Source organism: Petaurus breviceps, unplaced genomic scaffold (assembly GCF_028583685.1).
Source record: "Petaurus breviceps papuanus isolate PSGF00001 unplaced genomic scaffold, PetGlider_PUasm1.0 175, whole genome shotgun sequence".
Taxonomy (NCBI): domain Eukaryota; kingdom Metazoa; phylum Chordata; class Mammalia; order Diprotodontia; family Petauridae; genus Petaurus; species Petaurus breviceps.
In genome coordinates this window covers 594528-613479 of record NW_027185764.1, presented here as the reverse complement: position 1 = coordinate 613479, position 18952 = coordinate 594528, and the positions used below count along the sequence as shown (strand labels likewise).

General features: G+C 36.4%; 1 pseudogene; it reads left to right on the top strand.

Annotated features, from left to right (window-relative positions):
- LOC138158982 (vesicle-associated membrane protein 4 pseudogene) overlaps window positions 1-18952 on the top strand; it is a 116212-nt pseudogene that overhangs the window by 86100 nt on the left and 11160 nt on the right.

Sequence of the window (18952 nt, the reverse complement as noted above, 5' to 3'; positions counted from 1 at the left end):
CCCCTTTTCCCAAGAGCTCTCCATAGTAACCCCAGACTATCTTTAGTGTGAATAGCAAATCATCAACCTGCTGTACTTCAGAACTCCAGAACTCAAGACATTCACCAGTCTCACCTTCCTGGGTAGCTAGGATTCAAGACAAATGCCACCATGCCCAGTTCATCTTAAGCAATGTCAATGGGACAAAATAAAAGCTATGTCATGCCCAGTATCCTTACTGTACATTTAGCACCTTTATGCAAGGGAACCCTATTTCCTGCTTTGAGGAAGCCCTAGGCATAAACAATATATAAACTTTGTTTTACTGGAGTTTTACTCCCAGGTAGGTGGTGGGTGGGATAGATAGATAGATAGATAGATAGATAGATAGATAGATAGATAGATAGATGGATGTGTATATATATGCATATATACATATGTAATTTACATTATAATTCATAAGCTCTGTAAATCTTCAAAGATATTTTATAAGAATAAGTGCAAAGACAGAGAAACTATCTTATATTGGTATTGTGAATATATACCTACATATTTAGATAACCATGAAATTGAAATGCAGTGTGAATATTAGGTACTAGAGTCTTACCAAAATTCTATCCTCAAGGGCTGTGAGGTGATATCATATTATAGGTGACATTGTTGTGATGAATCTTTTTCATGCTTCTAATAATGGGTTTTATGGGATATGGGTCTAAGATGGATATATCTTAAACTAAATTCAGAACTAAATAAATTATGTTCTATGAGGTTCTCCAATAAAGGTCACTGTTTTGTCAATTACTATTTTAAATAAATTAGTATTTTCTTCAACAAAATTATTATATTCATGATCCATAAGGTACTCTGTAATATACTAAAGCCAGCCCTAGATGAATTTTAATTTCTTATTCTCCCAATTCTTCCTACTCATAGCCTAAGTTTTCCTCCAGGAATAAGTAAAAAATGGAAAAAGTCAAAGTTAAGGATCCTACAGAATTACCAAAGTAAAGATTACATCTTAAGTACTTTCTATAGGTTTTGAAGTTTTGAGGGTTGATGGCCAAGGTACTTTCCTAACTGTCTTCAAAAGACAGATTTATACCATAAACCTGATGTAATTAATGAAACCCAACTAATCAACTTAAGGAAGAGAAGACAAACTTCTTCATCAGTTGGTCAATGGCTGGACAAATTGCAGTATTTATGTGTAATTTCCTTTAAGGTAGGAGTTGTTTTTGCCCTATCTTCATACCAATCACTTTGCACAACACTTGACACATAGTGCTTACTGAATTTTTATTACTTGATTGATTGATCATTATTCCCTTTCTCAAGGGAACCTTCCTGGGCTCTAATTTCATCTGATCTTTTCTAGAACCAAACCTCCATTTGACTTGCCAGTCACCAACACCAAATGATGTGATTTGACACTCCCCTACTCTTATAAATTATCTTTCCCTCACTAGAACTTAAGCTCCTTCAGGAAAAAGACTATTGTTTGCTAGGATTTATATCACTAATGCTTATATTTATATCACTAATGCTATATCACATTGTCTAGAACATGGTAACTACTTTGTTTATCTATCTATCTATTTGTCTGTCTGTCTGTCTATCTATCTAGCAAAATATTGTGCTATAAGAAGTGACAAATAGGAATAAATTGGAGATTCTTAGGAAGACTTACATGAACTGATTCAGAAAGGAAAGAAAAGATGACTGAGTATATAAACTGAACTGAATTTAATATACAAAATAAACATCATAATATCAAAGGAAACAACAGTAAAAGTTGCACAAAGTGCAAATCATTGAAATTACTAGTCTTGACTTTAGATTAACTCTAAAAATGAAAAATGCCTCTCAGTTGAAACATAGTAAATAACATGTACAGCATGAGGCATATGTTATAAGGAAGAGTTAATGTGTCCCTTTGCTTTTCTGTCATCTATTTCATTACTTGGGAGGGTATTGTGAGCATTGTGGTGTGAAATTGCAGAAATTTTAAAAAACTAATGAAAACATTTTTGACATCTCTTAAAGTCCATGACTAAAACAAATCTGTAAGAAATAGAGTGCTTCATTGCATTTTAAATATACAAACATATTAACTTTGTTTTCTTCCTCCTTAATGTTTTTTTTTTATTTTCTTCCTTACTACCTGCCCCTTCTTCTTTCCTTCTTTCTTAAGGATTTGAATTTTAGGTCTTTGTTGTCAAGGTGACTTTGTGGAAGAAATAAGCAGGGACTTGAGCAAAATCTTGGTCTCAGAGAGCTTCTGACTCCTTTGATCTGAAATATCAAAGAAAAGAACCAGGGATTCCACAAGTCACAGAGCAGAAAACAGATGTAGAGTATTCCACTGAAAAGTCTTTGCAGCACTAAGGTCCTAGCAGATAATTTCCTAACTGTAGTTTTTTATACAATTGTGAGCTGCACTGGACCACACCTGCAGGGGTTAACTTCTTGACCTAACCTTTTCCCTGAGTTGCCAAGTGGGGAAAGGGTCCCTTTGCCTATTTCACTTCCATATGGATGCAGCTAATCTTTGATGAAACAGAGTGACATTTTACCAATCTCAATAACACCTGGTAAGTGCCTCCTGTTGACAGTAGTACTGTGTTTTAATGAACAAATAAATGGCTTATCTACCCTTCTTGGCAAGAAACTCCAGCTATTGAGGCGAAGCACCAGCTCTCCCAGTGTTACTTGGGCTAATTGACTCCTTGGATGAAGTTAAATCACACTATCCCCAGTGGGATGTATGTTTGCCAGTAATCAATAGCTCAACAAGATCCACATGGCAGGTAATTAAGTGGAAAGTAATTAATACCCATCAAATGTTTTATTAACTGTTTGCCATTCCTTCACTCAAAAGTCCCACTGTACTGTAAATAAGGTAGAAGAAATGAAGGGGAGGGGGGAAATCCTGGCTTCACTGGTCACAGTTGTAATGCTTCTAACTGGTTAGTCTAACAGATGACCCTAATTTTAATTTATAGTTTCATTTCTTTCCTTAAATCCTATGCTCTTTGCTCCATTTTTTATTCCATCTTTTTTTAACTTAGTAATCATCAACAAACACAAATTTTCCATTGATATAAAACAAAACCAAACAATAGGATTGTAAATGAAACAGTGAATTTCTGCTGCAAAGGCTTTTTTATTATTATTAAGTGAATATTTATTTAACAATATTTAGTGGCAAAACTTTCCTGCTTGCTTATCTCCCTTCCTGGATCTTTTTTTTCCTTTTCTTCTGAGTACTTTTTATTCCTTTTCTTATTCTTTTTTTTTTTTTTGAAAGGGAGGGGATTTGGACGTTTCTATAACAAGAGACAGCTTGGCGCAGTGGCTGGAAAGTTTAGCTATAAACTAAGAAAGTCTGGTTTCCAGGACACTGACTCTGTGGCCTCGAGTTATTTCACATAACACTTGGTGTTCTAGGCAACTTCCTAAAATTCTAATGTGGCAAGATGGTACCTATTGGTATTGATAGAGTTTCCTCAACTGCAAATTTCCTATAGAATGAAATGATAAGTTCAGTCATAACCCTTATTTATACTAGCTCTTCATTTTTTTTTTTTAAGCAATCGGGGCTAAGTAACTTGCTCAAGGTTACACGGCCAGTTATTTCTGGTTGTGGTGCTAAGTGTCTGAGCCCAGGATTCGATCTCCAGGTCATCCCAACACTGGAGCCGGTGATCTTACTCGCTGTGCTACCTGGCCACCCCTCTTCATTTTCTTTAACACTGTATCAAAACGGGATTTCAAAAGAGACGAGCTGTCACAGAAAACAAAAATGCTCTCTCCTAAGTCACAGGGAAAGAGAATATGGGTACATGAAAAAAAGAAGAGCTCATGGTCTTAAAACTTTAGCATTAAATAGGTATTCTAATGTAGAGAATGAACTAATTTTGTAACTGAAAACACCAAAAATATACTGCTTTTCACTTGAATAAATTAGGAATAGTAGCAGCCTCTAATTAAGTCAAAATTCTGAAATTCAGGACATATCAAAAATATAGCCCAGAAACTAGTCTCCCATGCTTTTGCAAACCTAAGATTGCAGGTGTTTCTTTTTCTACTGGACGTTATTCCAAAATTGTGAAGGTAACTGGGTGGGGAAAGGCATTGTTCTCCAAAGTCAGGTGTTTGTCAATAAGAAAGTGTGTAATTATATTAAATAATGAAATTTAGAGCTGTAGGATAGCCACATAAACATTTAGATATTTTGGCATAATTTGATTATTTTAGCTACACTTATGTGATTCAATTGGAAACTCTGTATGCTTTATTTGAAAGTGGGCTCCTCTTTCTATGCAAAACAATACCAAAAAACAAAAACAAAAACCTTTATTTGTCCTTTAAAAAGACACTGTCCTTTATAACCTCCGATTGAATGGCTTTAAGTTGTTTGCCTGAAGGGAATTGTTGAAAGACAAATAAAACTATAAGGAGTTCTCCAGAAATAGAGCTGGACCTACAGAAATGTTCTTGGCAAAGGTTTGTTAAAGAAAAAGTGCTTCTGTTACTGCTTCATTTCATGGTTTGCAGTTACCCTAGAAATCTAAAACTTCCCTATGGTGCTTGTGCTTCATATTAAAGTAACTAAAAAAGGAATGATTGAAAACTACATATTTCATTCAGGTTTTCAACAAAAACTTGACAACAAAGTAAGACATTTGAAACAGATAGTATCTTTAAAGTACTTAACACAATGACTGACACATGGTAGACACAACATAAATGCTTGCTACAAAAACTACCACATTATAATTTTATTTTAATTGTTATATTATTATAATGTGATTACATTCAAATAGCTGAAATAAACATACTTATATCTACATATATATTAATGAATGAATGGATAAATTAACCATAAATTGAATGGATGAAAGAATGACTGGTGGAAGAATAGATGAAAATTAATAGACAACCAAAATATTTTATTTCTATAATAAAAAGTTTTAAAGCTGAGTAAAAGCAAAACTAGCACAACACTTTAAGCATTGTATTATTCCCCACTTAAGTCACTGAGGTCATGAAGACATGTGTCAATAACAGTAGAAAGTTAAGTCCTTGGAGGGAAGGACAATTTTGTGTTTGTCTTTGTATACTAAGTGCCTTAGCACAGTACCTTGAAAATAGTAAATAATTGACACATATTTGCTGAATTAAATTACATTATCTTGGGGTCGGGAAATGCCTAACCAATACCAAAACATTTTTTTTTCTAAACTGATCTGTTTTCATCATTAACTGAATTGAAGAGAATCTGTAAGCCTTATAACAAGATACTTTTGTACTTTCGTAATTAAACCTCTTTGAACAGAATCCAGAATGGATCCACCTTATTATGATTTCTATTCTATATCAAATGTTTCAGGATGATTCTCCTTGAATGTATCATACACCTTGAAGTTGGAATAAACCTCAAAAGATCATATTATCTGGGTCACCTTCAAGCAACTCAAGACAGCATGGTATCCTTCTCATTGCATACATAAAGAAACTGAGGCCTCTCAAATCTTAATAATTTACCTAATGGATTGCCCAGGTGGGCATGGGGGCAATGATACTGGACTCTTGCTACCTAGTGTGGTATTCTCTTCACTACTATGACTTTCAAAGTGTTTTTGACAATATGTAGGGATGGGGGAAGGAGGAAAGGACATTTTGATCAGAGAACGGGGAAAGTCTCTCTGACATCAGAAAGCAAAGCTTTGTTAAGTAGAAAGTTAAAGACAGAGATATCCTCTAGCAGTTTTGATATGTTTGGTGGACTTGAGAAGAGCCATGCAATGAGGTTGGAGCTTCAGGGGTGAAGTAGACAAGGCCAGATACCCAGATCAGGGCCATTAGAACTCTGACAAGAGACAACTCTAAAAGTGCAGACGCTATTTTGGACAGCCTGTGGCTGTCAAGCTTCATGGTTTAATGGCAAGACTGGAATTCCTAGGAGAAATATGAGGGGGGAAAGTACATGAGAAGGAGGCCCAGAGCAGCACAATCACAGGAAATCTCTTCTCCATTTAGATTTTTCTGTGAAGGAGCTCTATGAGGGGGGTCAGTTGTTGACTGGTCAAGTATATCAAATTGTGCTGGATGTGCATCCAAATTTGCTTTTAGCAGCATGAAACTTAAGCAACTTAACAATTGAGTAGGAAACTCTATCTAGAGTAGGAGGGAAGCTAAACTGAATGGGCAGGGTTTCCAGCCAACATTATCACATATGAAACTGGATGATGGGAATTCTGAATGTCCCTTAAGAAGATTAAATAATACTTTGTACAGGCTGCTCTTTTTTTTACAAATTATTTATAAAACACCCCCTTGGCAGTCATTTCACCAGGTAAGGTGTCAAATATGATCATGCAGAAAGAAAAAACAAAAACAAAAAACCTCTAACTCCTAGAGAGGTGTATTTGTGTATGTGTTTATCTGTCCCATTGGTAAAATGAAAGTCTAATGATAAATGAATCCTAAAGTTTAACTTATCAAATAGAAATGATATGAAGAGTAAAAAGTAAATAAACACACTTGTATTGCACATAAAAAGACTGGGTTACTAAAAGGGAAAGAGAGAGAAAAAAAGATACCTTGTTATGTAGTTCTAATTTCAAGGACATTACCTTTACAAGGAAAGTGTTCAGCTGAGCTACTCATATCATTTGCTGTAACATTAAAAAGAATGTTTTTCTAAATATGCCTTAACATGAGGACCACTCCATTTTTATGCTGCCAGGGACTCTAGGAGGTCACAATAAATATCGGTGCCTATTAACAATGAAGAAGCAGCCCAGCTTTCTATGATCAACAAAGTCCCAATGAGAAGAACGATAATAATAACATTGGTTTAATATTATATAATGTTTTTAAGTTTGGAAAGCTTTGTATATATCATCTCATTCAATTCTTACAACAACCTTGTAAGTTAATTGTTATTGTGATCATCCACATTTCAGTGGAAGAAACTGAGGCTGAGAGAAGTTGTGACTTGTTCATGATCACATAACTAGTATCCGAAGAGGGATTTAAACCTGGGGTTTTCTGACTCTAAGTCCACCACTCTGTTCCTAACATGTAGTTGTCTTTTTAGATCTTAAGCTGTCTAGCTCTTATACATTAGAAAAAGTATCAAAGCATATCATTTCTTCTGAAAATGCCTTGCTAATCTGTGCTTACTCAAACAGATATTAGCATGAAAGTGAAACTCACAAATATCTCTGCTGTCATGTCAATTAGAGGCAAATCAATCAATTGCACTGATAAAACTGAGACATCAGTGTTTAATTCTTTCTCTATAGGGCACCTCTGATTTCTTTTTGTTTTCCTTTTTGTTCACACCACACATTTCCTTGGCCTTAATTGAGAAATAATAGCAGATATTGTACCAGACTTCTAGGCTGTTTCCAAGAAATATGTGCTTTGGTGAATTTAAGTGAAGTCCCTTTAAGATGACATAAGGATAGGAGTTAGAGATTGCTGCTATGATTTCATTGGCAGAGAGTTACATCTACCAATAAAGTTTGACACTCTCTTCAACTTATAGTTGCCTAGAGTAAAAGGAAGGAAAGTAACTTGCCCAGGGTCACCATAGCCTGTATGTGTCAGAGGTAGGATGTGAATTCACATCTTTCTTTCTCAGTGCCAGATCTTTATCAACTATGCTGCTTGAACTGACAAATATAAATCCATATAGACTGCAAAGAAAAAGAAGGAGGAGGAGGAGGAGGAAGAGGTGGAGGAGACAGGGGCCAATGCAAAGAACACTAACAAAGTCAACAAAATTGTAGAGAATCTAAAATCACCTGGATCTACCCTCCTTCCTTTCCCTCCCTTCCATTCAAAACTTCAACCTTAGTCTAGAAGAAAATACCCTGAGTTAAGATGTGAAACACTAAAACTACTCACTAAGGGCCCAGTCACTGATTTCAGAGTCCTAGGTGTGATAAGTGCTTTTATTCTTTTCACGCATCTGTAGTGATTTTTAGAGTGGAATGAGCTCAGCATAATTTTTGCAGCAATAAAGGACTGTCATGCTGAAGGACTGCTTGCCCCTTGTCCATTGTACTGATACTGAACACAATAGAGCCATGGACAAAATTGTCTATAGAACAGAACTACTCATACACTACTCATATTGATGCAACATGAGTGTGTATACAAGAGCCTCCCTCCCACACATGTTCTAAAAGCTAAATGAGAGGCATGTTGCTGCTCATTTTGCTGCTTCATAATAATATTGCCTATTTAAGCATTATTCTCAGCCCTGCCCTAACGGGAGAATGAACATAATCAAATCAGTCCTTTCTATCTCTAATTACTGTGTTATCTGAACCATTTAGGAGATCACTCCTCTATGACCTTTTCCCATTGGAGATGGAACAGAGCAATCCCGTGGGTTACAAGACAAAGACACAACTAGTATTCAAATCTGATATCATGGCTCATTTCAGTGAAGAAATAATGCCTTTCTTCCCACCTCCCCATTTTCCTCTGGATCCCTCAAAACTCTAGATTGGTTCCATGATGAGGATAGGAATGAGGCCAAAGGGTACACATGTAGGCACATCTACTATTCCAAAAGTTTGACACAAACTCTCAACAGTCATGTAATATAGTAAAGTAATATTTCCTCTCAGTGTTCCTTTGAATGTCTGGGTCTTCTCACCTATCACTACTACAATCTACACTCCAGTGAGTTCATGAGAAGAATTATGGATCAGGTTATAAAGCTTGAACACACATTAAAAATCATCTAGTCTGGGCGGCTAGGTGGCTCAGCGAGTAAAAGCACTGGCTCCAGAGTCGGGATGACCTGGGGATCAAATCCGGGCTCAGATACTTAGCCCCACACCCAGAAATAACTGGCCATGTAACCTTGAGCAAGTTACTTAACACCAATTGCTTAAAAAAATCATCCAGTCCAAACCTCTCATTTTACAGATGAGGATAAAAAATGACTAATATAATAATAACAGTTGGAATTTGTGTCGCACTTTTAGCTTATTTCTTAAACACTTTATTAATATTATCCTCACAAAGACCCTACAAGATAGATGTTGTTACTATTTCATTTTACAAATGAGGAAACTGAGGTAGACAGAAATTAAGTGCTTTATTCAGAGTGCCACAGTTAATGTGACTGGGCTTGGATTTCAATTCAGATCTCCCTGATTCAAAGTCCAGAACTCCAATGTGCCACGCAGCTGCCTAGCAAAGTGCCCGATATGCCCTGAATAAATGTTTGGTGAATTGAATTGAGGCTTAGAAAGATTAAGTGATCTAATCAAATCTATGTAAGTAAATTACAGAGCTGGGATTAGAAAACTGGTCTTCTGACTCCAAATTCAGTACCCCTTCCGCTATTCCATGGTAAGACTTTCTTGACCCACTTGAACTGTACTTATTATTAAACCCAAAGAGACTGTATGGAAGTATTATTTCCCTTGCCAAAAGACAATGACCCTGTGTTTACTTGTTCTTCTATAGTCATTGTTTTTGTTTTTCTTTTGCATTTTTGGAGGGCAATTGGGGTTAAGTGACTTGGCCAAGGTCCCACAGCTAGTTTTTGTGTTAAGTGTCTGAGGCTGGATTTGAACTCAGGTCCTCCTGACTCTGGTCAGTTCTCTATTCACTGCACCACCTAGCCACCCCTAATAGTCATTGTTTTTTAAAAGATGCTTTTTTGTGATCAAGCAGCTAGGTGGTGCACTGGATAGAGTGTTGGATCTGGCCAGGAAGACTCATCTGACTTACTAACTTATTCACACTTACTTGCTGTGTGATCCTAGACAAGTCACTTAATCCTGGTTGTCTCAGTTTCCTCATCTGTAAAGAAACTGGAGAAAGAAATAGTAAACTCTCTACTCCAAAGTCAAGAGTCTGACACAACTGAACAACAGCAATCAATAAATTTCTTAAGCTCCTATATATTGTGCTGTATGCTGGTATACACATGCAAAAGCAGAACAGTCCTTGCCCTTGAGGAGTTTACGGTTTAATTAACTGCTTCTTTAAGTTTCCAACATTTTTACATTGTAGCTTTCAGCTTTGCACCTTTCTTTCCAAACCATGTGTCTCAAGCATCACCATTTGTTTATAATGCTGAGCTTTCCTTTCCTGTTTCTCTAGACTTTTACCAATTGTATCTTCTGGTACACACACTTTACTTTCTTAGCTCAGTAATGTGTCTGTTGAGTTATAATTGCAATAAGATTATTGCACATATCCTTTAATCAACATTTATTGTGTTTATGCCAGACATTGTGTTGGGTGCCTTTTATTTTTATTTGGGATTGTAAAATAGGAGAAGAAATAGAGTATTAATGAATCTTGACACTCTCGTGATGACATAGCCTGGAGAGCCTTTCCAAGGACTAGGTGTGCTTTCACTTATAACCCAAACTCTCTGGTCATGGTGAGAGCTGCAGATTGATCCTTGTTTCCAATTGCAAATTCTAGGTCCTTCCTCTACTACCATCACTTGGTAACCTCTCTTCCTTTGAGATTTGTTCACTCCATTTTTCTCCCCTCAAGATTCTAGTAGCTGTTGTCTACAAACCACCAGAACATTGTCCTTCCTTCTGGATTCAGTCTATCTCTTTTCCCCAACTCCTACCTTTGTGGTAGAAGAATTCAAAATGCATGTTGATATTCCTTCAAGCACACTGACCTCCCAGTTTCTCAACTTAATCCTTTCCCATGACTTATTCCCCTATCCCTCCACAGCTATGCATGGAGATGGTCATACTTTTATCTGCCATCACTCACAAATTTTCCATGTCCATGTTCATGAACTCCAAAATTTCTTTATCTGGTCATATCTGTTGTCATTCTATCTCACCTTCTTCCACACAATCCTACACCATGTTGCTTATCTTCACTGTAACCTCCACTTAATGGGTCCTCTATCTCCTTTGTTCAATCTTCATCCATGTCATACCGGCTAACTCTAAGTGTCCCCCAAAGCCGCGTCCTACGTCCTTTTCCTTTCTCCCTCTATGTCTACACTACTTCTTTCAGTGACCTCTTCAGCTCCCATGGTTTCAATGCATATAATATTCAGATCTATTTGCCCAGCTCTAAACTAACCCTACAACTACTACAAGTCTTGTGTCTCCATATGCCTATTAGAATTCTTGAACTAGATGTCATATAAACATCTTAAACTCACCATATCCAAAACAGAACTCTTTATCTTTCCTCCAAATTCTCCTCTTCTCATAACATCTTTATTACTGTTGAGGATGTCACCATTGTCCCAATAACCCAGGCTCATAACCTAAGTGTCATCCTTGGCCCCTCACTCTCTCACCCCCCCATACCCAATTAGTTTCCACATTCTGTTATTTCCACATACATAACATCTTTCATATAGGACTTCTTATCTCCTTTACTGCAATCAATCAGGTACAGGCTCTCTTTATCTCATACAAGGACTATCACAATAACCTTGTTTTTTGTTTCCCTGCATACAATATGGAGTGTTCCTTCACACTCCAATTCATCAACTCAGCTTCAAATTTATTTTCTTAGAATACTATACAATAATTTCACCCACTCCTATTCAAAAAATATCAGTGACTCTCTGTTAACTCCATGATCAAATATAAAATTCTCTTTGGCTTTTCAAGTCTCTACAACTTGGCCATTTCCCACTTTTTCTTAAACCTCATTCCCCTCTACATACTCCACAATCAAGTAACACTGGTCTTCTTGATGCTTCTTGAGCAGGACGCCATAATTATTTACACTAAATTTTTCACTGACTAGACACCACACCTGAAATGTTCTTCCTTCTCTCCACTGCCTAGCTTCCCTGGTTTCATTTTCAGCCAAAGTCCTACTTTCTGTAAGAAGCATGTCCTAGTCTTTCTTAATCTTAGTACGTTCCCTCTTGGACTCTCACCAATTTATCTTGTCCATATTGTTTGTCTATGGTTGCTGGCATGATAATTCCCCATTGGGCCATGAGTTCCTTGAAAGAAGACTGTTTTTGTTTTTCTGTGTATCGCTAGCACTTAGCACAGAATCTATAACATATTGAGCACTTAATGAATACCAGCTGACTTGGCTTAAGTTGCCTTGAAATTTGCTATCTATAACTAACTGAAAGTCACCACACTTTCCTGGGAGAGGGCTATTTTTCTCTCTCGGGATGTTTTCCATTACACACAGATTTAGATTTTGTATTTTGTGTCCCAAATAACATGGAGTAAAATACAAAGGAAATGTAAAATCTATCCCTTGGAGTCCACACCATCATCCTAGATCTTTGATATGGATAAGAATGGTCATTCTCCACCTTTCTACACTCTTCCCCACAACCCACCTCCAAGTTGTCATCTAAAGCTTACTTTTAAATAACACAGGGAGAGAATTCACTGTCCATATTGGAATCTTAGAGTAAATAAGGAAAAGAGTTTCTCTATGCTCATTGGGTGCTTTGTTGTGTTTTTTTTTAAATCTATGATGTTATGGGTTAAGGAACCGGGGGGGAGGGAGAGAGAGACAGAGGGGGAGAGATGGATAGAGACAGAGACAGAGAGAGAAAGAGAGACAGAGAAACAGATACAGACAGAGAGAAAAAGAGACAAACAGAGAGGGAGGGAAGGAGAGAGAGGAAGAAACAGAGAGGGAGAGACAGAGAGAGAGAGGGAAAGACAGAGATGGAGCAGGAGAGACAGAGAGACATAGAGACATCCTCCAATAACACATTTTATACTTTTTCAGTTATTTACTGTCTAGGAAAATGGTCTGGAGCACCAAGAGATTAAAATGATTTTCCCAGGGTTACTCAGCAAGTATGTGTCAGAAACCAGATTCTAGTCAGGGTCTTGGCCAGGGTCAGCTCTTATCCCTTGCTCACCTCTTCCTTAATTGCATTCAATCTCCAAAATTTGTAATTTCATATCTGGGGGGGGGGGGGCCGGAGCCAAGATGGCAGAGTAAAAACAGGACCTCCATGTGACTCTGGCTCCAACCACCTCCAATACATGTAAAAAAAATGACTCAACAAATTTTAGAGCTACAGAACCCACAAAGTGACAGAGAAAAACAAATCTCCCCCTGAAGGCAGCCCAGCAGGCTAATAGGAAGGACCTATCACACCAGACTGGGAGCAAGAAGCCAGAGAAGCATGAGAAGGTAAACAGGAAAAAGAAATCATAAGGAAATTATTAAAGTTGAACTATTTACATTCCTACATGGAAAAATGATAATTGTAACTCATAAGACTTTTCTCAGTATGAGGATAGTTGGAGGGAATATATATGTATATATGTATACATATATATTTATCTATAGGAGGGTATATGTGTGTATAAATATATATGTGAGCATGAGCATATGTATATGTAAACATAGACAGAGGGCATAGGATGAGTTGAATATGAAGGGATGATATCTAAAAAAATAAAAGGAGAAAGAGGAATTTATTGGCAGAAAGAGAAAGGGAGAGACAGATTAGGAAAAATTATGTCATATAAAAGAGGCAAGAGAAAACTGTTACAATGGAGGGGAATAGCAGGAAAGGGAATGGGTCAACCTTACTCTCATTGAATTTGACTTAAGGAGGGAATGACATACACACTAAATTGGGTATCTTTCCCTACAGAAAAGTAAGGGGGAAGGGGAGAAGAGGGAGGATGATAGAAGGGAGAGCAGATTGGGGGAGAGGGTAATTAGAAGCAAACACTTTTGAAATGGGACAGGCTCAAAGGAGAAAATAGAATAAGTGGGGAGTGGGGTAGGATGGAGGGAATTATAGTCTTTCACAATATAACTACCATGGAAATGATTTGGGTAACTACATATGTACAACCTATATTGAGTTGCTTATCTTCCCAGTGGGGATGAGTGAGGAAGGAAGGAGGAAAAATATCTGATACTCAAAGTTTTAAAAACAAATGTTTGAAAAAAATGTTTTTTTACCTGCAACAGGGAAATAAAATATACAAGCACCAGGGTGTAGAAATCTTGCCCTACTACAAAATTGGGGGAAGTGGGGTAGATGGGGGAGGATATGAGAGAACAGATTAGGGGAAGGGTATTCAGTAAGCTCAGTATTTTGGGGTGGAGGTAGAGGAAAGACTGGGAGAAATATTTGTAACTCAAAATCTTGTGGAAATGAATGTTGAAAACAAAATGAATAAATAATTTGGGGAAAGAAAGAAATTCATAATCTCAGGGAAGGGGATGAAGATGGCACAGTATAGGCAGGTATTTGCCTAAGCTCCCTCCCAACCCTCTCCAAATATCTTTTTATTAATTATTCTAAACAAGTTCTAGAGTAGCAGAACCCCTCAACAAATGGAATGAAATGAATTTCCAGCCCAAGATAACTTAGAAGGTCAGCAGGAAAGGTCTGTCATACCTGGGTGAGAATGGAACACAGTCCAGTACAGGCTGCACTAGCACAGCCCCTGCCACAGCAAGCCAGGAGTAGACATTGGAATGACTGAATCACCAGATACAGCAGCTGCTTCCAGAGCTCTCAGTTCACAGACAGTAAGAGGGTCAAACAACTGATCAGAAGGAGATTACAGTGGTCTTTTGCTAGCACTGAGGCAGGAATCTGTTGCTTTGCCCATATGCATATCTTGGTTATAGACTTGGATGGCAGTCCCAGGGAGAGGAGGAGGAATACTTGTGTAGCAGAACTTATGGCAACAATAGAGGGGTTATACTCCTCATCATTCCAGGACAGAAAAGACTACCTGTGGACATTCACAGCCCAGAGCTCAGGCCAGGAGAAGAGTAAACACTTCTCTTTAGATCATACCACCTTGGAAGAGCTGAAAATTTACAGGTCCATAGAAGTATCTCTCAAAACAGCTTCACAAAACCCCTAAAGATTGGGACAGTGCTCCCTCCATGCTGGAAACAGAACTATGCTTTAACAAAATTTAAAAGTCAAATAATAGCCTAGAAATATGAGCAAGCAACAGGAAAAGATTCTGACCATATGAAATTACTATGGTAACAAAAAAAGATCAAAACCACACTCAGAAGACAGAAAAGTCAAAGTTCCTACATCCAAAGCCTCCAAGAAAAATATGAATTGATCTCAGGCCATGGAAGAGTTCAAAAAGGATATTGGAAATCAAGTAAGATAAGTAAAGGAAAAATTGGGAAGAAAAATGAGAGTGATGCAAAAGAAATAATTTTTAAAAATTATTCAACAGCTTGGCAAAGGTGACATAAAAAAACTGAAGAAAATAGCACCTTAAAAAAGAGACTAGGCCAAAAGTTAAAAGAGATCCAAAAGTCCAATGAGAAGAAGAATGACTTAAAAAGTAGAATTGACCAAATGGAAAAGGAGGACAAAAATCTCACTGAAGAAAGTAATTCCTTCAAAATAATAATGGAGCAAATGAAAGCTAATGGCTTTATGATAAATCAAGAAATTATAAAACAAAACCAAAAGAATAAAAAAAAAATAGAAGACTGTGAAATATTTCACTGGAAAAACAACAGACCTGGAAAATAGACCCAGGAGACGTAATTTGAAAATTATTGGACTAACTGAAAACCATGATCAAAAAAAGAGCCTAGACATCATCTTCCAAGAAATTATCAATGAAAACTGCCCTGATATCCTAGAACCATAGGGGAAGGTAGAAATTGAGAAAATCCACCTGTCACCTCCTGAAAAAGATCCCAAAATAAAAACTCCCAGAAATATTATAGCCAAATTGCAGAGTACATAGATCAAGAAGAAAATATTGTAAGCTGCCAAAGAGAAACAAATCATGTATTGTAGAGCCTCAGTCAAGATAACTTAAGATTTAGCAGCATCTACATTAAAGGATCAGAGGGCTTAGAATATGATATTTTGGAGGCTAAAGGAGCTAGAATTAAAATCAAGAATCACCTACCCAGCAAAAATGAGTACAATCCTTCAGGGGAAAAACTGGAAATTCAATGAAATAAAGGATTTTCAAGCATTTTTGATGAAGGGGATGAAGGAGGGAAGAAGGGAGAATTTGGAACTCAAAGTTTTAAAAAGAAATGTTAAATATTGTTTTTACATGTAACTGGAGAAAAATAAAATATTAAATGAAGAATAAAAGAAAAGAAATTCATAATCTCATTTCTCAGCCCTCAGGCCCTCTAAATCATGAAATTGCTGCAAGTTTTTTGGAATACAATGCATCCATCTTTCATCCATTTGCAAGATAATGAAATAATCATCATAATGATTATAATAAATTGCTAACATGTATATAGAATTTTAAGGTTTGAAAAGTATTATAGATATGACATACGTTAACATATTTGTGACCCTCACAACAATGTTGGGTGGTAAATGCTATTATTTTCATTTTACAGATTAGGAAACTGAGACTAAGAGAAGTTAAACATTTTGCCCAGGTACACACAGTATTTGGGCCAAATTTGAGCTCATCTTCCTGAATCCAAGTCCAATGGTCTTAAAAATGGCACCACCTAATGACTATACAAGTACATCCAACATCCTTTCATACTGTTGCAAAGAAAAGGATCACCACAATCTCAGATTAGGCAGGGAGGTTATTATTTTCTCATTTCAGCATTATTAGAAATTACCCTTTGCATCAATTTTGTGTCCCAAATAGTACACAGATTTTCTTTTAATGAGGAGAGGTACCAAGTTATATTCATATTGCTTTAAAGTTTACAAAACATTTAAAATACACATCCCATTTGAGTCTGACAACAACCCTGTGAAACAATAATGCATTTTATTTTCTCCATTTTATGGATGAGGAAACTGATACTCAAAGAAGCTAAGTTATTTGCCCATAGTCACACAGTTAGTAGATGTCAGAGATAGAATATTAAATCTGGAAATACACTATCTTCCTTCTTATTCTTTTCTTAAAGAAAATATTTGTGGTGTACATTCATTAGGATTCAGTGCAGGCTTTAAGTCTTTGGTTTTTCTCATTATTTACTCCTGAATAATATTTTCTATTTTTTTTTGTTTGTCTTGGCTGTAATTCCCTATCCCCAAGTTTTCATGAAAGTCATCTTAAAATAATATATATGCAGATTTAATTTGCAGGGTCTTCTTGAGTTCTTGCTGTAATTTCTCTTACTCTTCATCTAAGAAAGCTGTTGGCATATGAAATGCAGGACTTGCCCCCCTATTTGGGCAACATAGCTTCTTTCCTTCTCTCCTTCCTTCCTTCTTTCACTCCTTCCTTCCTCCCTCCTCTCCCTCTGTCCACCCTTACTTCTAGGTGCTCTGCACAAAGGAATGTCAATTTTTATCACTGAAACCTCACTGGACATCTTGAGGTTTGCCAGATAGGTTCTTTGCCTTAAACCCAAATCAATCTGGATCTCATTGAATGGCCAACAATAGGGCCCAGCCCAAGACTCACTTGGTCATTGTTTGGGCCCCAATGCCTCAGATTGAGTGTAAACAGCAATTGCTTTTTTTCTGGCCAGAAACACAGAGGATCTTCCCCTCCAAGACTGATTTTTTTAAACTAAGTAAAAGAAGCCATCTTTGCCTCATTTCTTAACTAGCCTTAATCACTGAATGGGTGTTGCCTCAGACAGAGACCTGAGAAAGATCTTAGTGTAAAGAAGCCAAAGTCTCCCACTCCTTGCAGGGCCATCCCCAATTATCCTGATCTGTATCTGGCCACAGGATCCAGATGACTCTGAAGGAGAAAGTGACGTTGGTAACTTTTAACAGCCCTCTCGAACTTAAATCCAATTCCCTTGAGAGTCATGGCATCACTATCCTGATGTCATGGTCCTTTTTGAGAACAAAGTACAAACAAGTTTTATATTTGTCTTTTAGCAAATACTTGTCATTTACATTGTAGTACAAGATGACAAAATGTCCCATGAAATGATAGCTTTTGTTACATGTGGAGTCTAGAGGTATTCTGAAGCCAGCTTTCATTGACTCAAGAGAGATACTTAGTCAATTTTTATGGAGCGTTTACAACTCAAAAATTGGCAATAGCAACAAATCAGAGCTTGATTTATTGTCTTGATGATTGTCTAAACTTAGGAAAATAAGTGGAGAAAATGTTAATGACACAGATTAAACTCAAAAACATGTCTAGCATACTCTGTTTTCCCAAAGTGAGAGTTGCTAATTTACCAGCACACCCCTGTTTTAGACATGTAACAAAATCACCTCTGCAAAGTCCTCTATTTTCCTCTCCAAAGAGACCCCATCAAGCATTCCTCCATTTAGCTACAATTTCCTTTTCTCTTCTGGTTTCTTTATTTATAGAAAGAATTTCAACATTAATGCAATGTACTATATCCAGTAGTATTTTCTGTTTTTGTTCACTGGATAATATTCTCATATTTAAAGTACCAGTAGCTAAGCTCATGTTTAGAGATGATCCACAAATTATGAGATTCTTTGGTCTATTATCCCTTTTTCCTCCACTCTTCCACCATTACTACAGAAATCAAAGGGAAGTATACAAACGTGGGGATAGTGTACATTTTTCTTTGTTTAATAGGTTGTCACAGTAAAAGTTAATCACTCAACTAACAGCCCCATTGTAATAAGTTTCTTCAGGCTTAGCTAGCCTGGTCACAGGACACAGGACAGAAACAGTCTGTCCATTTTGAATGAACAAATAAACAAATTTCATTTATTAAACTTAAAAAAAATTAAAACTTTAAAAAAATTAAACTTAAAAAACTAAATATATTAAAAAATATATTACTAAAAATTTATTTATTAAACAAAGTTAATCACTCAACTAACAGCCCCATTGTAATAAGTTAAAATTAAATAAGTTTAAATTAAATTAAATAAGTTTAAATTAAATTAAAACTTAAAAAATTAAATATATTAAAAATATATTATTAAAAATTTGTTAAACAAAATAAACAAATGAATTTTAAAACAGATTTTAAAAAGTGATAGATAAACAAATAAGCAAATATACTTATGAAGGAATAAGCAAACAAATAAATAGCTGAATGAATGCATAAG